At 42.9% G+C, this 27,870-nt stretch overlaps 1 long non-coding RNA gene across 2 annotated transcripts; it reads right to left on the reverse strand.

Moving 5' to 3' along the window:
• Window positions 1-15,972: 15,972 nt before the first annotated feature.
• On the reverse strand, window positions 15,973-22,958 carry LOC125723052 (uncharacterized). 2 transcript variants are annotated; one of them, XR_007386713.1, is made up of 3 exons: window positions 22,809-22,958; window positions 17,436-17,794; window positions 15,973-16,658 (listed from the first exon to the last, which is right to left on the reverse strand). It is a non-coding gene; the product is annotated as an uncharacterized LOC125723052 (long non-coding RNA). The 2 variants fall into 2 exon arrangements; XR_007386714.1 differs by lacking the exon at window positions 22,809-22,958 and adding an exon at window positions 21,986-22,133.
• Window positions 22,959-27,870: the final 4,912 nt, after the last annotated feature.

The following is a 27,870-nucleotide window of genomic DNA, read 5'->3' on the forward strand; positions in this document are numbered from 1 at the left end:
AAAACTAAAAATCCCAATGGCTTTATGAATGCCAGATGTTGACGAAATGAGGGTTTCCCACACCGTGATCTTTACTGGAAACCCCTTGTAATGTACTGGCCGCATGCGGCTGTGCCAATGTCCGCCTACATCCCCGGAACCCCCTGCTTCTTCCCAGAATGCAGTTGCGCTGACCCTGGCCGCCAGATCGTGGATTCGGTCTCCAGTCTATGTTTCGTGTTTCTCACAGCCCCCTCCTTCCGTAACTCCCCGGTGCGGACCACGGACTGCCCTCTGCCATCTGCTCATCAGCCGCAATGCCGTGGTGTGGCCGCTCCTCCGGCTCTACGTCTTCCTCTCGGCCCGCCCACCTCTTCATGTCCCTCTGCGAGGCTTGGAATTGGCAGCTGCTTCCATTTTGGTGAGCCGGGGCTGGATCTGTGACCTTTACAGCAAAGCATCCATAACCCGACAACTGCAATTCCCGGGCCTCGTTGTTCGCGCTGCCGATGGCCGCTTGTCCGTACCGCCTTCTCAGCAGCAGTCCAATGGGGAGCCTGGCTGTTTCTCCCAGCTGAATCCTCAGCAGCTGTCAGGTTTCAGCTTTTCACTGATAATAATTTAGATATTGGGGACCAGAATAAGTGGTTAGATGATGGATGGATGGATGGATGGATGGATGGATGGATGGATATCATTAAACTTGGTCAGAAATAATAGTTATAGTTAATGGTACATACCCGTAAAACCTGTATGTTCATCTGCTGTCTCCTCAGTCTTCCGGTGTCAGGCCAGTTGAACATCATTCTTTTATATTCTCAGTTGCCTACTAACAATCTTCAGATTCCATAAGATCCCTCTAAAAACACAATATCACCAGACACCAGAAGTGGACACTGGATTTTCAATGTTGAAAAGATTTTTTTTTTCCACCCGCCCTTCCAGACTGACACCTGATCCAGTGGCAGCTTGAGGCGCATTACAATAGGTCCTGGTGCTGCATAATGCCCATTTCACTGTTACCTTAAGGTTAAGTACCTCGCTCAACCATGTAATGGCGGTGCCAAACATCACACTCAGAGTTCCTTAGCCAGCGCTCCAGCCGCCCCTCTCGCTAAATGAAAACAGATGAATTGACGTCCATAGCTAAGCCCTACCAGTTGTCTTCCACCTCCTGTCAGGAAAAGAATTCACGGACCAGGAAGCAGGTTATGAATAAAATGGAAAAAAGGGGTGGAAGATTAGCATGTAATACCACAGACGATTCGGTGCCTGTAATTTAGAAGAGACCCCTGTTATATTCAGCGCGTTGCTTGAAATCTAAAGCTTACGCGAGTAGGTGTTGTTCCGCAGGACTGCTGAGAGAGGGAGGGCGCTCATAGTTAACTGAGGAGGAACTACCATACTGTCTGGTTACTAAATTTCCATCTCTGATTTCTGGCTTTGGCGGTCCCTGCTGTAGGGCACCCCAGAGGTCTCAAGCAATGACCTAACGCTTCATTAAAATGGATGTTGACAGCAACCCAACGAAAGCGCTCCTCTCTCAGCCCCTGCGCTGCTGCTGAGAAGCGCGGCATTCAGGGCTGCATGAAAGATGCTTTTCTTTGTCGCCACAATGCGAAGCGCCTGTGTCACTCAAAGTGTTATGGAGTTTTTCCTCCTCGCATGCTGCTGCATCAAAGCTTGAATCGGGGGCATACACAAAGTAAACCCTTTTGTTAGGAAGCAGGAAAACAACGCCGCAATTGTGCGGAGGTCCCCCCCCCCCTCCACCTTACAAGTCAGCCTCCTTAATTAAGAGTACTTAGCATTGTGGGATTGGATCTAGCAGGAAATGTTCCCTGAATCATGGCCAAGCTGGATCAGGTTTTATTCACAATGTCCCGGGCCAGAAACGAATGAAAGCCCGGCTTGTCAGCAGATGTGTCCCTCTTGGATCCCGGCTGTCTGTCGTGTTACAAGATTCTTTCCCCGAGACGAGACGTTTTGTAAGTCGGAAGTGCTCCGAGGAAACAGTTTTTTTTCTTTTTTTTTCTCTCCCTTCCTCCGTCTCCTTTGCTTTCTGCCTCGCACTCGCACGTGTTGTTTGCAGAAATGGTTAAAGTGGAATACTGTGCTGCCTTTGTACTTTACAGCATGCATGTTAGCCATTACAAATCGCACCCCTAAATAGAACTGATGTATTCCAATATAGGCAGCAATGCATCTGTGGTCATGGCGTGTGTGTTTATCGTTAACATTGTACTGTATTATATTTCATTGAATTTAACTTTGTGTTTAATTATACGACACATTACATAATTATATGCACTATATAATTAAACATAAATAAATATATATTTAATGATTGTACATTATTATGTGGAATGCATGTAATTATATTTTATATTATATAAATGTAATTATGTTTAATTGCGCATTGTATTAACATTTAATGTTAAATGACTGGCTATGTATAAATTATGTATATTTGATTGCAATATTTGAAAAATGTATGTCATTAATTTTACCCACAAGAAACAGGCCTGTATTCTTCAATAATTTTTTTAAGGCATTCAGCTCAAATTCAATTACTGTATTTGCTGTTGATACGCTGGTCTCTGTGCACACTAGTTATGTGATAATTAAATTTAAACTACATAATGGACAGCAGATGGGAGGACCTTCACGACAGTGAAACAGCACCATTCGTCGCCGATATATTTTTGAATCCAAGGTCTGATTGTGTTATGTACTCGTTCTGCATTTTTATGCTTAAGTTGCGGGTCCCAGCCGGGGCCTTAACGAAGTGCAGCTCACAGAGCTGGCTTGTTAAATGGCCGCCTCTTGTTGATTGTAAGCCTAAGCGAATTCATACATCAGGTGGTCCAAATATGGTGGCGCATTGATCACGCTGCTTTAGTAAGCAGTCACAAGGGGGACACATGTCCCCCAGCAATGTTTCCCAGTGTTTACGGCCTTGATTAATGCGGATGAGATCAGGACCGGTACCAGAGAAATTATTTGATCTTTAAATCCATGTGCGGCATAATTATCATGAGAGCTGCAGCGAAATTCCAAAAAAAAAAAAAAAAAAATAGGAAACTATGTTGCTAACAACATGGAAATAAAGGCTCCCATTTCACTGGGAGGGAGTAATATAAGGGATGTAATTTTGTTACCGCACGGCATGCGAGACTGCAGCGGCGGTTTGAGTAATATCCAGATGGACGCTGGGAGCCGGGGGTCACGCAGAGTGCCTCGTCCATTATCTCCCCTGTAATGTTTTATTTATCAAGCGGGGCGGTGACGTTCCGCTCGCCGCGTGCACAGGTGTGATTTGTAATTCTACCATCAGCAGCCATCAGTCCATTCTTCTCTTTATTGCGCCATTTTAGCAGCAAGGTGGCGTCACTGGCCAGACTCTTCTAGTCCCACGCTAGCCCGCTGCATGTGACACACCCCCAAATAAAATGACACGCTCGTGCTTCTCAGGTTAATCACCGCCATCCCTCGGTGTGTCCGGGCTTTGAAGGTTGTCATTGCCTAAATTCTCTATTCAGATGGTCCAAGGAGAAGCAGCCTATATGCACTTATTAAAATATATTGGAATGTGACGATTGCAGTCAAAATGCATGCTGCCTGGTTTATTGATCATTGTTATCATTAATCTTTTAGGATATTAGGGTCTTAGGTTTCTTTTTTTTTTATCTGTCCCCGTTTATGAATTATCCAAATTATTTTGTTACTTCGAGCACTTGTATGTGACAGTACACTTGGTTTGCTTTTTGCTTTCTTTTCAGCGAACCCTTTCCGAAAAATCCCTCACATGAAAGAGGACCAGAGCACATCCTGCACTGCTCTGCAGAGCGGCGCAGTCAACTCTAACATCTGAGTCTGCATTCACTTATCTCAGTAAAGCTACTTATTTTTGGCTTACACAGATGCAGAAAAGACCCTTTGCCTGTCAATCCAGATAATGTCTTCGAAATAAATAAATATAGCGAACTCTGCGGTGATTCCGCTCACGGGGCTTTTAACCAGTAGATGTACTTTGATCAGAAGCACCTCACTTTGTGTGTAGATCAGCACAACAAAGGTTTCAAATAGGAATTATCCAGTGGTAATATTTAGGGTTTAGTTCAAGAGGCTTCTAAAATATCTCTAAATAATTTGCTTGATTTCAATCATGATGATTAGCTCTCGAAGCCAAGCTGTCACAACTGAAGCACTGACCACTTTTCATCAAGTTTGGGAGGACCATCTGAACAAAATTAAATAGCATTAATTAATGAAATAGGTTTGACCCTTCCCACTCCTCATATGCATCACTGAAAGTGCTCAAGTATTCTTCTTAGTAAATGACCCTTGACAGCGAATATACAGCCTTGACACGCAGCACGGCCAGCCGTAGATACTTCCCAGAGATAGCAAAAATACAAGCATGCATGTGTTTGTTATCACACTGATGCTGCGGGACGCTCGCGCCGCATTTCCGCGCGACTCCGACCGCCACGGAATCCTCTCGCTGAGTCTCGCCTCAGGATGTCGGCTCCCAAGAAAAGGTTAAATTCTGACTCAAGGCAAATCCAAGTGAGAAGGCTGAGTGACCCTGGCGCCCCCCCGGCAGACGGGGAAGGATGGTGTGTGCGAGGGGGGGGGGGTGACCTCACGCTTTGTTCCCCTTTCCCCAGGGCCCTCCATCAGGTTTATATTCCCCCGCTTGCCCCGCGTTTCCGGGCCCTACTGGGGCTCCGCCTCTCCCGTTTCTCCTTAGCCCGTCTTGGGTTTCCTCCTGCTCCCCGGAGCCCCGATCCGAAGGTGGCACCCTTTCTCCCCCTCCCTGAACAAAAAAAAAATCAGGACCACGTCCAGATGCACCAGATGTGCTCCCCGTGCCCCCCGAGTTCATCTTGAGAATTGGAGCTCCCTGAGCAGAGGTGGGGAGGGGAGGGCTGGGCGTGAATCGTCCCTTTTATTTACTCGCTTTTTGTTGTGCGGGGTCTCATGCGTGGTCCGCAACGGGACGTCTGCTAAAATGATTACAGCAGACCCCGGTCCTGAAGCCCACTGGAGGCTCGTTATTTTAAAGCCAGTCTATATAGTCTAAACGAATTCCAAACGAATTTCCGTTCGGAGAGCTTAACTGCCGCTTGTTCGGTGTTACCGCCACACTGTCCACTTCCCCTACATTCTGTTTCTTCTTTGTCCATTTATTAAAATTATTATCAAAGATTATATGCAGATTTGTAAGCAAATTTCCACTTTCAGTATGTGTAATGAAATGGTTTCCTATGAAAAGCAAAAATTGTTCTCAATGATTGATTTTTAAAAATGCATTCTTATTTCATGGCATATGAACAACTGCATATTGGCAAGAGCAGCTCATTACTACAGCTTTGTTTGTGATCCATTGTCAAGAGGTTAGAGATTAAATGCAGATTTTGAAACCCATCTGAAAAGCAACATTTTAGAAATTTCTAATTTATAAACACTTCAGTAATACAGAAAAAAACCCAAACTTTAACACACGGTGTGTTTTAACCATTTCCTTCACCAACAGTGTTTATAAAGTGTTTATTATGCATATTTTCTTTGTCATGTATCTATAAAGGACAGTTGTTGAATTGGATGAAATGAAATTTAAGCTTGAAGGCATATTTGGTACTGCTGTAATGTGCTGCCAATAGTCCAGGCAGGATGCACTGTAGACTTCATGATGTTGGTGCTCAGGGCTCAGCCAGTCAGATTGGGTTCTCTGATAATTCTGAATGAACTCAAACATACCTGTGTGTGGACAAGTGGTTGGATCTATAGTTCACGTTGATATGCATATGTTTGCAGCGCAGCCATTAACTGTTCCAAACGCTGATTTCCATTCATTTTTAAAGTATCAAAATGGACATATTCAACCTGGAAGAGCCATGGGAGGATCATTGCATAGATCAAAAAACGTTTAGCATTTATAATAAATACCACAACCGCCACAGATGTTTGCTGCATCCGTCTACTATTTGATGTATGATCACTGTCAGTAATACTAACCCAAAACAAGGGGCTTTCTTCAGTGTGTTCCGTAATGGTTAAGGAATTCACATTGTGATCAAAAGGTTTTCAGCTGATGTCCCTGGGGGTCTTTGTACCCTTGAGTGAGGTATTTAACCCAAATTGCTTCAGCAAAGGATCCATCTTCCTAAAGTACGAAAATCAAAAGCTATGTAAACTAGCACACAATGTCACATGTCCTATTGGTCCTGCAAAGGCTTCATGACCTGAGGGAAGTAAACCAAACTCACATTTTAAATTTAATTTTGGTGCAGGGGAGGGAGGGGGCAATCCACGTGCTGAAAGCCCATCAACCTTTGGGACCAGACCTGAGAAATGTGTCATATTGTAACTAGATCGTTTCTACCTTTTGTTCTCCCTTGAGGTTTCTGGCCCAAATGCGTTATGTCCCAAAAGGATTAGGACGTCGTTATTATTTCTTAGACGATAAAACCACAGCAGAGACAATGAGCTATTCGGGACCTTTGTGGGTAAAACGGGAAGAGAAAAGTGCCATAATGTTATTGTCACATCGTGGTGGGAAGCATGTATGGCATCAGGCAGGACCACGGGGCTGCGGACAAGAAGCTTGTGGGTCAGCTTCCCAGGTGGCCAGCGTCTGTCGTGCCTTTGGCTCCAAGCTGGCGCTGTGTCTGCTCTGGACCCCGAATTGGCGGCCGGACCGCTGGCTAGGCTAGGTGGTCCTAACCTGGACCAGACATGAAGCCACCCCCTATAGTTGGCACCATGATGCGTGGCAGAAACGACAGATGTTGTGTACAGTGATGGATTCTTCGCTGTATTAGGACTCCACCCCCCCCCCCCCCCCAGCAATTTATTTTATCTGCATGGGGAAAAAATAAAATCTTTCATGATGAATGAAACAAACTTTTTTTTTTTTTTTTATTCAGTAACGCTGATACAGACAGACTATTCTTGCTGTCTAAATAATACCCGTGATTAAGTGCTGTGCTGTTCACATGTAGTTAAATGCAAATTTGATTACTGAAATCAATAAAAACTGTATTTAAAAACCCAGAAAAGAAAAACAAAAACATATGCAAAAAAGAACAAACTAAATTATTGCTATTGTAATGTTCCTTAATAGACATTTTTGGAAGTTATCATGCAAAGCAGGAAAGCTCAGTAACATCTGCTTGAGAGCTTGACTACACAGTGCTGGCAGCAGCAATGAGGTCAAGAAGTATTAATTGCCCGGCCACAATTGAGAGCCACCTTTCAGCATGTTTCACCGTGCAGGTCACCTTAAGATGACACATGTGTTTGTGGGCAGAGAGACGAGCCATGTGGCTCTAACTCACCGAAGTTTACTTTTCGCTTGCAGGTCAGAGGTTATAAAGGAAATGATGACGATGCCATCGGATGGAACATTTCTAAGATTTTATTTGTCTGCCCTTTTTCTTATTGGCCAAATCTCTGCTGTCTCCCATCTAGTGCCCGCATTACGTCAGTAAGTATGGACCCTTGCCCCTGACTGACAGCCTTCCATAGCAATTTGGATGGGGGCTGGTTAGGCCGAGAAGCTGACATTTGAAAAGGAGGGGATGACTGAGCACTCAGAAAGGTCAAGTTCCAAGTGCAGGAGAAAGGTTTAGACAAATGCCCTTCAAAATACAGTTTTGAGGTTGTTTTTGCTCAGCAAAACACTTTTTATGTGTTTTTTTGCCCATAAAGAGCACTGGCCTGAGCACATAAGCAAAGCAGCCTTTTAGTTGCATTTATACAAACAGAGCCGTTCGGGTGCTTTTCCGTCTCGCAAGTTCAAAGTGCAGAATTTGTCGAACGCCTCAGCTGTAGTCAAGCCCAACTGTGTGAGCATTTGCATTAACAATCAGGTTATTTTGAATGTAAAGGACTTCGGAAATATCCTTATTCTCCCACTGTCATCAATATAAGAATCAATCAATCTCAGTGTCTTCAGTGACTTAGAAATGCTACAGCTGGGGTCCATTTAAGTGCTGTACCTAGATTTTGATGTCTTCTTATAACTCACTTTTATATAATATAGGATCAATGTGACTGTGTATCATAGACGGTTTTTACAAGGAAAGCTTGATTTCTGAAGGCTGAATGATCAGATCCACATTTGAACTGGATGTTTTAAAAATGTTTCAGTCGGCTTTCTGCGGCAGAGTTCCAAGGACTTTGATAGCACTGCCTTGATGTGAAATGCACCTGGTCAACATATGGACGCAGCATGTTGTACTATGAAGCTACTGTTTTGCCAAACCTTCCCAACTCATTGATGAGCTGATGTTCCCCAGCAAACTCCACAAGGTGAAATATTCCATAACAAACAACTGGGCCTACACACCACTGTATAAGGTCTGTATAGTTACATTAGGTTCATTACATCTGTCTGCGTACAGTCAGCACTTACGAAAGCACAACATCTTTATCTATCAGTACGCTTTACATTTGTTGCCAATTAGTAGTCTGCGAATGCACATGTTAAACATTATGGGATATTCAGCTAGTGACCTAGTGGCAGTGATTGATCATAAATCACTATCCAGTTTGCTAAGCGAAAGAATTCAGCTCGTATTTGCCATGACCACAAAGATCACTAACATGTTGTTATTTCAAAGGGATCTTGGGAGGGATGACAGGACGAGGCGGCACTGAAAGGTAAATCCTCTAACGGCACGGTGGAAAGAAGAGCGATTTTTCTCCATTCCTGTGGCGAATGGACATTTTTTAGTGGTCTAAATGAAGAGACCGACAGGTGCATTGGAGAGAAATCCGATCCTCTCTGGATTCCTTGTTTTCTCTCTGTGTGAGTTTCCTTTTCATTCCGATTCATAATGTTTCTGAAGGCCCTCCACTCTGTATTAAAGGAAGTAAAGCATCATTAACCTGCTGCTGTATTTGCCTCATGAAGAATTTCATTTTTATTGATCGAGACCAATGTGTTGTTCAACTTTTATTGTGGACTGGCTGGAAGTTAGCAAACAGGGGGCCTTAATGCTGTCTCAGAGCGCTCCCTTTGAGATGCATTGTATGCTTGCGTAAAAGGAATCATCCGTTCGCTTTATAACATCTCTCCTCTTCTTTTTTCAACCTTTCGTTGTAAAATAAAATATACGGCATCACAGTAGAGCGACAAAATCACCATGCAGTCTCGAGGAGGGCGTTGCCTACAGCCTCACCTTCTTCCTCTTTCTGTGGCAGACCATTAGAATCTTCCACCTACATCGCAACATTAACGCTTTTAAAATTTAAGCAAAAAATAGATATGCGGGCTTTGCACCGTTACTATCCACTGTCGCAACCCCCCTCCCTCCCCAGTGAAGGTGGCCAGATTACTTTTAACATCGCTGAATAAATAATCTATGCGTAAATGACACCGGGGGACGCAAAATGCCCATGAAATGCAAATATCACCTACGTTTGCTACATTTTGAAGCCAATGGCATTATTATAAAATCATTATTAAAAACTGTTTGGCCTCTCTCAGCGGGCACCGCTCTAATTAAACAGGGACACTTTGCTTTTGACACAACCGGATTACAAATGAGCCGGGGCTACAAAACGGGGCGAAATTTTGATGCAAATAAAGGCACCAACATCCGTGTTCAAGTCAAGCAAATGAGCACTGGCCTGCTCCTGTTCTGTAATGGAAGTCCTCTGTGTCACTGCAATAACCCGTGCCGCACAGCCTTCAGATTTAGTGTGTTTCACTGGGCCCATCTCTGTTTATTGTCGGAGAGGCTTAAAATGCTGTTAGGCTATTGTTATGAGTGAACTCTGAGCCAAGTAAACTCAACTGCAGCCTGGATCTACAGAGAAAGATGCAAAGCGCTGTGCTTTTGTGTGTTTTTTCCAAGTTCATAATAAAGCTTTTAAAGGGCCCCATTTACATGCTGATAAATGATAAAAAGTTTCTTCTCTGCCTTTGTACGTCAGCGGAACGTGCCGTCTTGAATAAATTTACCCGTGTTTGTCAGCATTTGCGGCACTAAAAGGGATATTTTTGATGTATCTATAATTAAACATTTCTTTCCTCCCATTTTGAGGAAAACCGCTCAGACAGACAAAAGTGGAAATGTTCAAAGCGTTCGCATTTGTTGTTCGCTGAAAAGAAAATCTGTTTTTAATTCTTAGCAGACAAAAAAACATATGCATTTGAACCAGATATCATTCTTAACATTGAAAATGTGGCTCGTAATTAAAAACTAAGATGCAGCTCAATTCAATTTGTTGCTGTTTGATGTTGAAAAAACCTTCATACTCTTGCCTGACTCTAAGCTCTATCCATTTTCGGTCCCTTTTGCCTTGAGTCTTTAAAACTCTGTTTTTCTTTTTAATTTCTCATTATGCTACAGAACTGTACACATGTTATGAAAACAGGGGGATTTTTTTATTGAAATTAAGTGGAATTAGGGTCAGAGAGATTCGTTTTTCAAATTGACTGCCACAAGCTACATTTACATAAAGCTCATTTATTTGGTTGAACTTGTTTTGAATGATTTCCCACATACATGAGAAATTAAGTGTGTTAAAGTGTGCTTATTACGCATACTTATTAAGTGTATTTATTATGTGTGCTTCTTAAGTGTACTTGTTAAGTGTGCTTATTACGCATACTTATTAAGTGTACTTATTATGGGTGCTTATTAAGTGTGCTTATTTTACTTAATACTAGCCAACCTCTGCTTCGTTATCCAAGGGCATCACTGTTTTTTCAATATTTGGGGGGTGGGGACACGAACAGATCCATTAAGCAACTGAGTCGAATCCATCCTCTCATATTATCTTGTATGCCCTCATATGTGTTCCTATGTGTAGGCTACCTGTCCATTTCAGTTATATATGAATATATACATTCAGTTATATATATGCAGCTGAAATCATCGGCTAAAAGTCTTTTTTCCTCTGGGTCAGTAGGTTATATGAGAGCCAAATTCTCCTGACTAACACCCCTGTTTTGAATATTGCTTCTGGCTTTATCTCCATCCATCCATTCATCTCACTGCCCTCCTGAATGCACCTTCTCCCACATCCTCATCACTGTGCTTGACATTGGGACTTTGCGACTCTTTGCGACTGAATGGAAGCTGGGACACCGTCCCCCATCCTCCTTGTCCTGTCATTCCTGTAAGGTGGCTGCCAGCTGACAGGGTGTAAGGATGTGAGGTAATAACCCTTCGGACCCTTACCATCCCCGAGGCAACCTCGCACCTGCCGCCCGCTGGCTCGTGGGTGCATGTCAAAGACATTTCACGTTGCATTATTCCGCTGACTGTCACTCAGTGCATGCTGGGAATGCAAGTTCTGTGTCTTTGGTTCTGCTGACAAGATCACCCCTCTCATTTATTTGGAAAACAAACAACCCTGGAAAGAGAGACTGGAGCACAGGAGACAGGAAGGACCTCATTTTTAAGGTGGCCACATAACTGCCAGTCAGTTTGCAAATCCGCAGCTCAGACAGAACCCTCCCGGGACTGGGGAGCATTCTGGCAGCACCTGCATGCAAAGGCCGCAGCTAGGCCTGCGATCCATCTCCTTTCCCCTCCTTAGCATGCTGCCGGCGCCACCTGGCCCAAGGTCAGGCTTCTGAGGCGTTCCGGAAGCGTGAGTCGGCACACATGGATACCGTGCCTTGCATCTTCTTCTCTGCAAATCATCTTTCTAAAGGAACGCGAAACACAGGCGATGGCATGTGGTATGTCACGCTGGGATGCCTGTGTCAGGAGTTTGGTGACTGTGAGAAGACCAGTCGGGCCAGGAAGGACATGGCAATTTCAGACAAGAGGTTTGCAATGGTGGACTGGGCTACTGGAAGCTTAGAGATCCAGGATCTCAAATCTCGAGTCCAGGAACATGAATCCATCTGTCCATTTTCCATAACTGCCCCCTAGTGCAGCATCATGGTGAAGCTGGACCCAGTCTCAGGGAGCAGTTCTAATAGGATACCAGTCTATGCTGCAACAATAGCATTACATAATTCAAAATGTACATATAATATATGACATATACGTATTTCTGATGTGCTGAATAAAGGTCTTGGACATCCTAGCGCATTATCAACTTTGGCTTTCTACATAGTGGCAATGGAATTTACTAGATTGGCAGCAGTTTTTACTGTGTAGTGTTGATGCACTGTTGATGCATCACTATGGAAACAGTCTTGTAGTTTTGGACTTGACGATTAGCCTTTAATTCAAAGGCATTCAGCGAGTGTTTTTGCAAACAGACTGGTCGCGTCTGCTCTCGGCTGTTTGGTCTGGACGAGCCTTTAGTAATGACACTCAAGGCCTCGCTGCAAGAAGTGTACAACATAAAAATATTATCAAGCTGTGTTTATGGCTTAGAAGTCCAACCATGCTTGTAATTCGGTCTTACGCAGAGATGGGGTTTAGACCAGAAACCAAATATGCAATGTAAGTGGAGTGTCCAGGTGATCTAAGCAGTCCTTTTTACAAATGACACCTTTTTAATGAATTAAATATGAATCATGTAAATTATTTATTAGATTCGGCACCAACTCTGTACCGTAAATAATTCAGAAGGATCTCATGGTAAAGGTCACCCCAACATCACCTATTATTTACTGCTTGTATTTGCCCAGAATCCCGCAGCCTTGCCGGCTGGTTCCTTTTCCCCCTCTCACGCCAGATCTGACTTCTGCTGGACAGGAAAGGAGGTGTAGGTTGGTCATGGTTATTGCAGCAGGGTGCATGAAGCATTCACCTTTCATATCCCTTGTATATTTTTTGGTTTTGGTGTCAATATTCCTCTTCATTCCTGGCCTTGAGGCTGCACGCCTGTCCTTCCCTTCCCAGCACTGACTGTATCTGAAAGCCTCTACTCTAGTACATGACCCACTGCTCCCCTCTCCTCCACGGGCTCTTGTCATATCCATCCCACCCAAGAAGAACAGAATGTCTCCCTCATTATCCACCCCCGCCCTTCCACACACTCACACACACAGATGCACTTCTTTTTGCTATAGAGCTTATCCCTCATGTGTTCCAGCAAACCCCCCCCCCCCCCCAGCTATGATCAAAGCCCCGGGCCCCTGTTTGGACACGGAGCGTGCGGAGATGTCGCATGGGGCCGAGCGATCTGCTGATGCGCCATGCATCTCGCCCTGTGTGATCCGAATACGAAATGACCACACACCCCAGGCTCCACCAACCAAAAGGGAAGCAAAATAAAGACAAGGGACTGTAATTAATCATTAATGATACTCGGCCAGTAGAAAGGGAATTCATGCTTTCCTCACAATATACACAGCTTTGCCATATATACTTGATCTGTATCCTCTTTAATTAAGATGCATTGCAAGTAATTTTAAGAAACGTAAACATATTTTCAAACGTGCAGTGAAAGGTTAATATTTACCATTATAATTCTGTTCATCCATTTACATTTTTAGCAGGCATTTTACTTCAATGTGACATACATTTTTTTGAGAATGCAGGGTGAGTCCCTGAAGCAACTGGGGTTAATGGCTTTGCTCTGGGGCCCAACAGCAGAATCACTCTACCAACCAAGGGAATGAACCAACGACCTTCTGATCACAGACACAGCATCAGAATCCCACCAAATCCATGTTCCATAACCACAGGCCCTGGGTTTTGGTGAACCGGAAGGGGACACTAAGCTTAGGTGGTGTCTAAATTTTCTAATATTTCTCCATCCCACTCTCCACCCTGTTTCGCTGTGAAGATTTCAAAACACCACAGTAAACCCAAAATACCGCGGTAATAGCGTATTACAAGCCGAGGGGACACAAGGGTTGAGGTGTCAGGCCCTTGTAGGGCATACATACAATTCAAAGATTCCAAATCACTTGACAACATAGATCTAGACTGCGAGAATTGAGAAGGAAAGGATAGCGCCCAAAGGAAACTCATGCAAGAATAGAGACAGCAAGGGAATCAAAGCCACAAGGCCGAGAGTGAGAGGTCACAGAACTACCCACTAAGCCAGAGAGCCACCGTGACTTCTGTTTGTGAAATACAACAACACAAAATCAATACATACTCTACAGTAGATGGTGAATAGGAGATGTGAGTGTGTGTTTATATAATGGTTTAGGTTTTCAAAAGATTTACTGCTCTAATAGCTAATCCATTTATTAATGTTTTTCATCGAGCAGTATGAGTTAAATAACTCACCACTTGGAATGCATATTTCCTGTCATAATTAGTTACATATCTCCCAGAAGTAACCCACTCCTAAGATGAGGAAAGGTATTTTGATGATCTGAGGGTCATGTATCGATTAAGGAACTTCCAAAAATTTGATACAAATAGCCACATAATAATCATATCATTGCACAGAGGTAATACTAAGAAGCAATACGGTCACATTTCTTTAAGGAATTTGAGAAGCTCTAGGGGAGTCCCATTCATCCCATCCATCATTTTTCAATCACTATTTATCCCATTAATACCAAAGTCTGTGCTGCATTCTTAACTGGAAATGGGAAATGAACAGCCATGCACATGGATAACACTAACTACAGTAGTAACGCTTTGTGTATTGTCAGAAGTGAAGCTGATCTGGGTGTGAGTATCGGCTAATGAGCACTGCTGTGTGTAGAGTTAGGAGGCAGCTAGCTGTGTTAGGCAACTGGAAAACCACAGGTCTTTTTTCAGAGCTTAAAATGGGGTCGTGCTGAAGGTGCTTATTTCAGCACATCGGGTATCAAGAACATTTGGATCTGACTATTGGATATGACAGGACCTCTGTACTCAACCCCTTTCCTTGCCAGCTTCAGCACCTGCCCATTTTTTTTTTTCAATAATCATCCACTCGGGTGGCCAAAATTAAGAGCTTTCACGGGTTGAGGAACGAGCAGAGACCTGTGCACCCCAGGTACAGGGGAGGTGTTCGTGTCTGCTTCTGTCCTGCTGTGTTTCACCACCTAAAGCACTATCCACGTTGAATCAAATTGTGAACCTTTTCTTTTAATTGTTTGAAGGAAAACTTATTTAAACAGCAAAATGTAATTTACTGGATTCGCTTTGCCTGTCAAAATCATTTTTGGTTTCTTTTGAGAATTTTCGACACAATTAAGCAATTCAAAGATTGTTTTTGTGCAAGGCAGGTAATTATATAATGGGTCTCCAACATGTCAGAGTCAACCCTGTTCCAGAACAACAGTCTTTTTGCACTCAATTAAGCAATCAATTCTAAATTTAGAATGGCTGCAATTAGCTAATTGCACAAACGACGCAATTTCTTTGGAAATAAACAGAAGATTGTGATACAAGAAAACAGTCAATGAATCTACAGCTGAGCAGGTCCCTCTTCTTCTTTTCAATTGTTATTATGTCAGCCAAAAATTAGTACATTTATCATTTGTTATTGTGTTAACCAACAAAAAATAATGACATTCTACGTTTATTATATTTTGAAGAGTAATTGAGCATTATCATTTGGCATCATAATGTGACTCGGTGAGATGGAACGTTGTGAAATCTAGATGGTTAAATCAAATCGCTAAATATGAGTCCTATTTTTTTACTTGTTGCATTTCACAAATTTTGCCGGCACATTTTGTTTTGACAGCAGGTGTCTGACAGGCAATTTAAAATACACACGGGTTCAGTGAGGTTGGAGGTCACTTCAGGACATGCTGTAGATTGCTTTGACAATTGAGGGGAAAAAGGATGCCGTTAGCAAAACCTTCAGTAGATCAAAGTTGCCCAAAAAAGCCCTGTAGCTTACTGGAGCTCAACAGTAATGCCCCTACAAAAGGCAGAGGTATTTTTTCACTAGCTTGTGTGAATTGTTTCCACCATAGAGTAGCAAACAAAAGCAACCAGGACTCAGACATTTCTTTTTTCTTTTTTTTTTATTAAAGTGAACCTACTGAGCTTGGGGGGGGGTCGTGGAGAGTATAATTTCAAAATAAACAGGCAAGGCACGTTATTACATGAGCATAACAAAAATACAGATGTGACTAAAATCACAATTTAAACAATAGATCAAAAGACAATTAAAAGAGAAGTGAGACACTTTCAAGACTAAACAGCAGTGTAAATAAATCAGAGGAAATAAAATAAATAATTGAAAGTAGAAAACAGTAATAATCTAATCAAAAGGTACAAGAGAGCAGGTGAGCTTTTAGTTTGGACTACAGATGTATTACATGTCAGATCTGTGCGGAGCAGAGCGGCTAAACGCTGCCTCACCATGTTTGGATTTAACATTAGGTACAACTAGCTGACTTGTCCCAAGTGAGCGAAACGGCCTGCCAGGTTTGTACTCCTCGAGCATGTCAGACGTGTATTTTGGTCATGAGCCGTTAAGTTATTTATAAACAAGAAGCAGAACTTTAAAATCAACTCTCTAGTGATCTGCTAACAAACATTATAAACCATTGACTCCGATATGGATAAATGTTTTTATTTCTTTTGATTCCCCTTGACTGAGTCAAAAGAGGGTTACTCTCCCCCTCCTCAGCTGCAACCTATCAGGAGCAGCCTGGCCAGCCTTTTAACCAATCACAGCACAGCTGCTGTCAGTTCCAGGTCTCTGTCATACTTCTCCGTGTCCTTATAGTCTTCTACTTGCCTCCCACCCCTGCTTGCTTCCCCTTCTTTGCCCTGTCTTGATGGGCAGCATCTTCCCTTTGCAGGTCTCACAGCTCCGTTTCTGATTGGCCCAGATTCCAGCTGCTCCATGGATATACAAGCAGACTATCATGCCTTATGAACATTCCCTGTTTAGCTCCATCCCACAGACTCCTAGCACTTACCATGTGCTCTACCAATGGCAGAAAATATTCAGGGATTAAATCACTTTAAAGCCAAAGAGCCTGTCAAACTGAGATGTAGAGGATAAATTTGGGACTGGGGAAATATGGATCGAGAGCTATTATTTGTTGAATGGTCAGGCACAGCCCATTGTGGGTGACATACAGTACCTTCAGTTACCGGTACATGCCAGGCTGACTTTACTCTGTTTATAGAGGACTGTCAATGACGTTAGAGAGTAACAACAGCAGCTGTGCTTCCATGAAGCGGCTATAGACCTCAGACCTAGATATCAGAGCCACAACCACATTATAGTACATTCTGCACTCCAAGATGGAGGATATTTCAGAGAAGGGGTGCAGACACTGAAATAGTTTTCTTTTTGGACTTCATTTTTTCCTTTTTATTCCCTTATCTCTTTACACTCAGAGTGTAGCATTAGTAAAAATCCTAAAACAAAGCATCCTATCGAAAGCTGACACATTGCATTCTCAGAGTTTTGCATTAAATATAAAGATTAATATTTATTTTTAAATTATTTTGCAGTTCTTTAATGAAAATAGATGTCAGCCGTAACAAATATTGCGCAGCGGTCTTAATAAAAAATAAATTTAGTTCTTAAAGTGGAAAGCTAAAATAATAAATATGGTAATACTAAGCAAATAATGAGCTCAGTCAGCTGCGGACACAAATTACCTGGATATTACTGCAATCCTGTGACCTTTGTTTCTGCTAAGATGTTGCAGTCATGGCATGTAAAGGAGGCCTTCTGTCTGTCAAACACGTGAGCGTGTGATAGCCGGGCCGTGTGCCGAGAGTGACAGGATGTTTATGATGTCATTCGAGTCGGTGCCGGGGAGAGACAAAAAAAGGTGAAATCATCCCTTAGAAGCAGACGCTCCCACGCTAAAGGTCTCAGCAGGTCCAGCGAGTTGCTGAGCCCAACAGTCCCAGCGGGACCCCAGACCCAGAACGTGCACACAGCTCAGAGGGTGCCCTGGAGTCAGGTTTCCAAAACATCAGGGTGTGCATATCCTTCTGCCGGTTAGGCTTTACTGCAAGTATAAGGAAAGCAAAATCAAAATAACATCTGTAACATTTCACGCTGCCATTGATGTCTGATTCACACCATTTCGCTACGAGACTATGGTTTTCGTGCTCTCAACTTTGTCCAAATGAATGTTTAGGCATTATTTGCAGAGGATGGTTTTGTAAGAATGTTTTAACGTGCTGTTGAATGGTATGATTCTGGGCGACATAACATATCAGCATAAAATCCTATTTAAAGGTCACCTTCCTCTTTATCCAGGCTGGGAACCTCATTCTAGTGGAATAACTGCACAGTCTTGCCCTAGACATGAACCTGCAGTGTCCTGGTCACAAGACCCCTTCCCTAAGTATCTCATGATTTCCCTAGATTGATAGATGTGAAGCTGCAGCATTGTTTTTGTCTGAAGGGGATGGAGATGAGGGATCTTCCTCTTCTTGCCCTGTTTTTTCACCCACACTGAGGGTCACATGTAAAATGGACAATGCAGAGGGGGCTTGAGATCGTCTTGTGTTTATACATTTCCCAGCCAATTAACTCTACTGGCAGGATGGTAATTATCTCATAATTCTAATGAATGCAATACAAAACACTAACAGTGTGTGGCAGGTCTATAGAAAGAAATGGGCTTTTTATCTTTGAGGCACGCTTCCATAGAACTGATGGGTTCTGACCCTAACTGGACAACCAGCAAGAACAAAATCGCCCAACTGCAACATATTAGAAAAGCATTTGAGGAGAAGCGAGTCCCGTACTGTACAGCTACAATGCTCTTACAAAAATAGCTCTGCATGCGGATCTACTTCGAAATCCTAGAACATTTGTTACTGAGTTAAATACAGTGATGGAAGGGTATGAGAGGCTAATTCAAACCAGCACATTTTGAGAAAAAAATCATATGGTTTGGTTGCTGTGTTGAACAAATATTTATTTCTTAAAAAGAATTTCTGATATATTTTTTGGCATTGTTGCACTGTGATTTCATGTCCTGATTGCACGGCTCCAAACATCTATGGTTAATAACAGTCTTATTTACAGTCTATTTCAAATTTTTATTTTTTGTCCAGTTCGATTTTTCCAATTATGTAAATCAATTATAATTAAGCCCTCATGGTATGTCTTTCCCCTATCTGATTTGTTGGGAGAAAGACCAGGAGAAGTACACAAAAGATTTCTAATTGACCTGAGCGCTGACTGGGAGTCATCTCTGGATGGGCAGACACAAAAAAATCAAAACAAATAAATAAAAGGATGAATCACAGAGACTACTTGAGGCTGAAAAATTCCAATAACAACATTCACTATACCTCACATCTGGACTGAGTTTTGCATTGTTCCATTAACTCTACATGGATCTATCTCATAATTTCATCATTTTTGCAGCAGTAAATATGAAAACAACCACCCTGGGGTGAAACAGATGTGCAAGATGTTTTTATACGATTCCCCTTACAAAATACTGCAAACACACCCAGTTCAACGGTCACTTCCAAAACTAAATCACGCATTCCTCTTTTGAGCTGGATTTTGAATTACTGATCCATATACAGTATATATATTAAATGCACAACACTGGACAAGGCAAACAGGAGTACATTCTGAATATAAAATATTCTTTATTATCACAGCATAATTCAGTAAACGTGCATAGCATGTATTTACATGTGCATGCACGCATTATCAATGCAAGGCTTCCAAAACACATTCATTTTACTTCTTTGTTTCGAGAGTCATATATTCTTATTGAAAACCTATGCCGGAGCAGAGGAACAAAGTGCTTTCCAAGATTAATAATAGCTGTTATTTGTTGCTAGGTAACCCCTCATCATGGCTGTATTCCGTACCCGAAAGCCGCACTCGAGACTAATCAAGTAACTGCGCTCTGGTTGGTCGGTGCTGAAGCACTTGCACTTACAGCCAGATTGGATGTGAGTGATATTTCTGTTGCCAAAATAATACAAATTTTAAAAAGGCCCTTTAAAACATGTACAAATGCAGTTTCACTGTTCTGCATTCTGGAACCCCCTCGAATTTGTCTTGAATTAATTACATTAATTTAGGACTCCATAAATCCAAGGCATGCCGTGAATACGCACTCTGTGTACATCTTTCAGTTTGACATGGCCCTGACCTTCAGGAACGCGACGCCACAACTCAAAGTGATTTTTTTTTTTAAAGTAAATTACAGTTGGTCGACTGTTCTTGCTTAGGACCTGTCATTATATTCCTACTTTTGACCTACATGTGTCGAACGTGGCATGCTGCGTTACAGTCGATATAAAGCGGGTTTCTTGTATCCAGTCAGTTAATACGTCAAAACGACAAGGAGGTGGACGGGGCAAATTCTATTTGTGGAAAGCAGGCCTGGCATATGGCTGAAGAGACCTTTGTATGTATGTAACATTCGATTAAGCCGCAAATGAAACACAGCAGAGGTTGTTACGGGCGCCTAATCAGTTCTCTGAGAAGCTCCTGTGCAGGTTCCCGGGCTCCTGTGACATGCGACATTACCGCCTCGCTGGAACGCCATCAGCACATTACTTGCAAGGTACTTTTGAAAAACACCAGCTGACAGAGTGGAACCATTGTTGTTTTGGTTCCCATCTCAAATTTGTGTGCCTTGTCTGAGTTGGAAACAACATCAGAAACAGCTGATCCATCACTCCTAGTTTCTCGGCTATGAATATCTGTAAATATACACACTGACACAAAGGCACAATGGGGCAAAAAAAAAAAAAAAAACCTAAACACATGAACACATAGCTTCAACTGCGACCAGGCCGTCTGTGAGTCAGGAAATAGTTATATTTATTAAATGCCATTCATACTGCGAGCAACTTATCCAGGTTATAAATTTATTTTTTTTACTTATTTGCAAACAAATGTTTCTGGTGAACAAATTTAGAAGAGCATATTTTCTTGTTTAGCTGTGCAATAGCTGCGCTTGCTTTGGAAATTACATCTGTGACCTTCTGGGTAGTAGTCCAACCCTTTTACTGCCACAGCACCTGATGCATAAAGAGCCCGGTTTCCCGTAGCATGTTACGAGGGACCGAAACCCACTAAAAGCAACCTTAACTTTTACCTTAAGGCTCCAGGGTGTTCATTATGAGTCCATGTGTCGTGATCCACCTGTATGTAAGTCAGATGCTGATGCGAGGGAACCATTTACGATAAATGTCATGACCTTCTGCACTCCACTGGGCCCACAAACCGGATAAACCGCCGCTTTTTACCAAAACCCATTATACCGGGTGAAAAAAGAAAAACGTCGGCTTCATCATGAAATTCTCTCAAGGTCAGCACATCCTTTAAGAGCCGCCGTGCTTCAGGACAGTCAGGAATAGTGACTGCTGCCCTACATAAACAAAGAAAAATAATGGCTCTAAAATCTGACAACGCACTGCCATGTACTACAGAGAGGAGACAACAGGCCACCAGGAATCCAGAGCCACCCATATACATTATGGCAAACAAGAGCAAGGAAGCATTACAGTAAATCACCCTGGAAGCCAGCATTCCTTGGCTAATGGAAAAAAATTTGGAAAAACATATTTGGAAGTCATGACGGCCATTTTCCACTTACTGCCAGTGCATCAATGCTGTTTACATGGCGCGTTAATATGGTCTACGAAACGGGGCGACATGGCAGCAGCGTCTGCGCTCGCTGAATACGGCCGAGCACAAGGGTCCCATCTTATCTGTGTTTTGAAGCAAGCCTTAATTCCTTTTTACATTTCATCGTTCAGTATAGTTCCTGGCTTCTGTTCCTGTAATGCTGGGGATATGGGTGTGCCTCACGGTCATTGGTGGAGCAGTGGTCCAGTGGTCAAGACCAATGGGGAGCCACACTTGTTATTTTTGGCTTTTTAGATAACAGAAATGGCCCCAGTACCAGAAAAGCAACACATGCCACAATACCTCAGCTGCATTAACTTAATGTATAACAATGTTTAAAAATACAAGGACAGGATATGGCATTATTCTGAAATAAGATTATGCATTTAACGAGCATGTCTTTCAGAGATATCTATCTCCATATAGCACAAAATTGGTTAAGCAGGCAGAAGACCAAGGACATGACACCAACCTGGAAATTAATTATTAAAATAAATCAATTTAGTAATGCATTATTTCCTGAACGAAGTTCAAAGTGCTTTTAAAACGGAGGGGAGACGGTAATTGGAAGTTCACAAACCTCACTGGTTTTTTATGGGCGACCTCCAGCTGTGATCGGGCGTGATCCCGGAGGCTAACGGGCTGCCCTCCGCTAAACTCAGCTTATTTCAGAAGTTGGGGTTGGAAAAGAAGGATGGGAGGTGCGCGGATTTAGCGCGATCAAAATTAACAGCGCGAACATTCACGAAAACCAGTAAACTGCTTGAATAAATACGAGTCTAAAGCAATTGCGACAGCTGGCAATAACAAAAGCGTAGCGGCGTAATAAACATCCAGGACTAATGAGTCCGATGAGCAGGTGCACCGCGGCCTGGCAAAGCCTGTAGAGATATGAATGACACAATGCACGGCCTGCTGATGTGTATGTAATCGGAACGGTGTCCATTAGTTACATATATGATCGACATACACACATGTACAGCAGAAAAAAAAAATGCGATATTTTCCTGGTTGGGTTGTAAACTGTACACGTAGTTATAACGACTTTTTGCATTTTACCACGGATTAATCACCTCCTTCAAAGACCAGCGCAAATCATTTCAGACTCTTTAAAAGCATTTGCGGTTAAACTGTGAAGCCTGCTGCTGAAATGAAAGCAGAGGTTTCGTACCCCCTACTAGATTTTGCTGCATTTCTGATTAACTAACTGAGCTGGAGATCTGTACAGAGCATTACGATTCCCTCCAGGTTAGTGGTTAACATGCTCATTCTGTCAAATTAAGAAACACATAAATCATGTTTCCGCCCAAAGCGTGGTCAATCCGTGCTGAGTTTCGCATGGATTACCTCTTGCGGGAAGTTTTTGTTTAATATCCCCCAGATCTTTTTAGAAAAAAACTTACGTTAGTGTCCTGGCGTCAAGTTTCACATTTCTGGCCCCGTACTGGACTTATTCAAGGAGACCCGAGTGCGCACCCGGAACGATCCTCTGCTCTCCTACCTCTTTTCCCTCAGTTTGGGGAAGTTTGAGCAGCTTACAGTGTCACACCCAAAAAACCTGAGCCATAATTAGGAATCTGTGGCTGGAGACAATTAAAGTCCCATTTTTACAGTGGGTGATCAAAACTACTGGCAATTACCCCAGAGGCTAAAAGAACACAGGAGCCCGTTTTAATTGCCACTTCAAAGTTGTCTGTGGAATCAAACCATTTCGTGTAACTTTTCGGAACTGCAAATTTTTGCAAATGATTTTTGTTCAGGTGATTATTGACCATAAAAAGCCCATATGCTAATTCATAACAGGACTAAATACAACATGGGGCACCAGTCACCAGCAAGTCCCCCATCTTAACGAAATGGGCATTTTCCATCTCATTTAATAATGCGCACAGCTGGCGGGAACGGAAGACGCTGAAATGCTCCAGACAGAGAATCACTACAGAGCCACATGCAATGGTCAAGACTCATATATGACATCATCCAGGGCCGACAAAACAGAGCTCATCACTAAATACATCAATCACATGGAGGCAAACGTGTTTCCTTTACATTAAACAGGAATTAAGCTTGTCTTGCAGATGTACCTTTCAGCCAGCTCTGCAGAACTTAATGAACCCTAGTGCAGCATCTAGCATTTCATCCACCCTATACCTGTTCAGTTACTTGGATTACCCAAACACATATATCAGCCATGCGCTCATAACAAGCTCTTCCCCTTCCCAAACAGTGCTTTTTTTAAGATATATTATTATTCATAGTACAGAGGAGGTACAAAGCAGGCAATAAACTCCACCTGCATTGCATTATGTTGTGCTGTGCGCCTGCATAAACAGGCCCCCTTTTTGTGCACACACGGGTTAAGCAATGCATTTCAGTAATAAGTGTAGTGCTATTTTTAATAAGTATTGATGGCCTGGCATCTGATCCAGCGTGTGCCCTGCCTCGTGCCCTGTGCTTCCTGTGATAGGCTCCCAGCTCCCCACAGCTCTGCGCCCTGTAAGTGCTTACGGAGAATGGTTAGATGTCTGGATTATTGACTGCAGCGATATTGGTAATATACAGACTTATTAGAAGTCTGTGCAGTAGATGGATGGGTTTTGCCTTTAATGTAAATAAGGTAGGATATGTTTCATTGCTCTTTGGTTGGCATGACACCATCACATCAGCCACCAGGCCCAGGAAGGACACGTTCCCAAAATAAGTGCTTAACGATTTCCTTCCCGTTACTTGGAGATTAATCTAAAAGTGTTTCACTGGCTGCTTTTGCCTTAATTTCCTCCTAATAAGGATGTTTCTCTATAGTAATTGTCAACACTATCGGCTCAATAAAACTGATTATCTTTTGGCCTGGAATTTATTTATAATTACAAATGCTCATAATTTCTGCAGTATTGAATCGAACAATGAAATGAAGCTTTATTTGTCATTTTTACAAGTATGGCACAGGTACATTAGAATGTGTTTTTCCCCCATCTTGCTCTCCTTTTTAAAGATATAGACACATATATTGCGATGGACGGGCGTTCTGGGTCTTTCTCAATAGCAAGAACGCAAGAACCTGTGGTTTTGGTAACAGTGGTCCTGCTAACTTGCCTACCAAGAATGAACTTTGGACACAATGAATCATGGGATTGTTGTCCCTCTGCAATGCTTTGTTGATATTTGGGGCAGGACAAGAATGATATCCGGGGAGGGGGGGGGTTTATCATCCTCTGTATATGTGTTCTTAGTATTGGAACTGGTCTTCGGCAATTTAAGATGATGTAAAACAGGGTCCACGAGAACACAAGTACGGTCAAGTACGTATATTGAGAGACAACCCCTGTCTGGGTTATGTCCTGTGTTTCCTGGAATGAACTCCAAATTCACTATGACCCTATACTGGGTAAGTGGCTGTAAGATAGCTGTGTGTGCAAACCCAGTACATGCAAGCAAGTTTCTCCACGGAAAGGAAAACTGAACCAATCTGACATGCGTGTTCACACAGTAATGGTTTGTTTTTATTTCGCTTTGCGTTCGGAGATGGGGGAGGAAGGTGATGAACCAATGAGATGGTGAGCAAACAGATGTGCTGAGGAGTATATCTCAGTATCTCCAGTGATTACAACCAAGCTGTCATTGGTGCTCACTATTAACAGTCTTTGATGAGGGTATTCCCCATGATGCCTATAGCTAGCTATAAACTTTCCTGTGTCTGATTAAAAAAAATGTTTTACATTACCCTGGAGGATTCGAGGAAACAAGACATCCACATGTTGAACGTGGCAAACGTAACAGATTGAGTTCTAGGTTTATAGTTTCTGGATCCAGTAGTTCGCTGTTCTAAACGTTACCCAAACACTTAATCTGAATCGTTTCCATGACTACCCAGCCGTATAAACAAATAAAAATTGAGGGTTGCGTGAGTCACTTTGAATTAACATCTGATGGTCAGAGAAACATTAAGCCAAAAGCACCAGATTAACAAATTAAGAAATGATGGTTCCAGCATAACTATAAACGGACTGATTAAAAGTAGACAGCACCAAAGTACGGTTTCTTAGGAGGCGAAACGGCAAAGCCGACCTCCACGTAGCGGGAACGCACAGAAGCTGCTGGCGTCTGTGTGCGAGTTCCACAGCACCTCTGCAGAAAACACAGGATCCTGACCATTAGTATCTGGCCCGTCAACCAAAGTCAAATTTGTCTTGCTGGAATTCAAACTATTTGGCGTGAAGGGGTGAGCCACAGGGCAGATGTTAATAGACGGAAATAAACAAAGGGGCAGAAAATCATAAACCCAACACATTGCTGGCACCATGGAGCCTTTTATTAAATGCAAAAAACATATAATTGGAAATTCGTCTCGCAAGCGATTGTCTTACAAGCCAAAGTTTTCTCTTTTTTGTTTTTATCTGATGCACTACTAAAACTCTACTACCAAAATGAGTAAAAATTGTAATTGGGGATAAACAAGAAACCACAGTGGCCTAAACTGTAAGTAATGCAGTGTTTCAAAGATGTAACCACTGCTCACATATTTTAATGTAGCTTGTTCAGAGTTTTTGCATATAACTTTGCTCTTCTTCACGAATTCCAGTCTGCTTCATCCATGATCTACAGTTCGGGAACAAAAGGCAAGACGATACGTGTGCCATTGTCCCTCTGCCTCTATATATCACTCCCAAGTAGGCCTGAGTACGGGACGAAAATAGACACATGTGACCTTTGACCTTCGTTCTGGCAAGAAAGCTGCATATTCATAAATTTTTCCCTTTTCTTTTTTAATGATGTTTTGACAGGACCAGTATTTAGGTTTAATATAGATTTAATACATAATATATCTCTTCATGCATATGGTGGATTTATATGAGTAATATGTTTTTCCATGGCCCCGAAGAGACCGCAACGCCATCTCGTTTCTTAGAATAGGTGTGGATTTATAATTATGTGACATATAACGGTGATTTGTGTACCAGTGTACATCACATAACTAGGTGTTTTATTTTTCCCCATTTTTTTCACGTCTGCAGTAAGGGAATGTTAGGGGGCTGTAATACAGTATGTTTCCATACGCTGTTTTCCCACAAACGCAAGCCGGCAGAAAGCCGCTATTGGGTCAGGCGGAGTGACGCCCCTTGACCAGGAGTTGGCGTAGGTCTGTTTCTTCTCCTGTGCTGGACTAGACAGATCTCTGCTGTGAACTTTCCGGAAGCCGTTTGTGGTCTAATGACAAGCCCCGAGCGTGACAGGTCTTAACGGGTCCGGACCCTGATGTGGCCGAATGGGGTGCGCAGCCACGGTACGTGTTAGCGTTAAGGAGAAGAGAGGGATTCTGGGAAGACGGGTGAGACCTTTCACTGCTGCTACCTGGGTTCCTTCCTTATAGTGTCTCTTTGAATTCCCTGCACTGCAGGGCTAATGTGAAGAGCAGTCTACTCCGAGATCTTGCTAGGTAGCAGCATTAGGTCAAAAAGACTTTGTTTCATTTTCTCTTCTTATTCTTCTTCTCCAGCAGTGCTTACCCCGGACGATTTCCAGTTCTTCTATAAGGTTTGATACAGTCTCCCAGCCTTTTGAACAGTATAGAGGGTCATTGTCCTTCCAGATTATTTACACCTGGGTTTCTCAGCATCAGCTTAAAGAAACAATAGTAAAAAATTGTCATCCACCCTCACGGCATGTGAAGGATAAGCGGGACATGAGTGTGGTGCGGATGAAAGGGGGGGGGGAGCGGGGCCAGATCGCAGGCCGGGCCGCTGTCGCCATTGGCTCTTGCTGCCGAGGGACACGACCCCTAGTCACACTGCAGCTCGTGACTCCAGCCCTGAATGAGTGAATCCACACACATCTGCGCAAAAAGCACGATGAGCACAATGTCCTGCTTGTTCTTTCGGGGCATTCAGCTTGTCCTGATTTTAAGAAGGTACGTGGTTACACTGGCATCTTATCCAGGCTGTCCCCCTGCCTCATGCTCTGCGCTGCCTGGGATGGGCTCCAGACTCACTGCGACCCTGTACAGGATAAGCAGTCATGGATGCATGGATGGACAGTACACGTCTGCTTTCATTTTAACTTTCTTCCTTTTTTGTGGTCATAAGATGTAGTGACCTCTACTTTAGGCTGACTATCCCAGTGACAAAAGTGCAATCACCGATATGACCAGTCCAACTGGATCTGAAGGAATAGAGGAGTCCAAATTCAGAGTCCTAACTTTCACGCGACCTGGTTCTCATCGGCCTGTTAATGCTGAGCCTGTGCTGTGGGCCTCGGTGACCTGATATACAGAACCTGGGCTCGCTCTGCCGAAGAGTCCGGCTGCCATTTCCGTGCGTGCTCTCCAATAGCTGGCCTGACCTTTATTTCCCTCTTTAGGGCTGCTTTAATAACATATGCTAGCAATCTGCTTTGCATATCTTTTATTAATACACCTTCATAACACACTTTACAGCCCGGCACTGGCAGTGGACCGTGGGGTCACAGTAT

Source organism: Brienomyrus brachyistius, chromosome 2, assembly GCF_023856365.1.
Source record: "Brienomyrus brachyistius isolate T26 chromosome 2, BBRACH_0.4, whole genome shotgun sequence".
NCBI lineage: Eukaryota > Metazoa > Chordata > Actinopteri > Osteoglossiformes > Mormyridae > Brienomyrus > Brienomyrus brachyistius.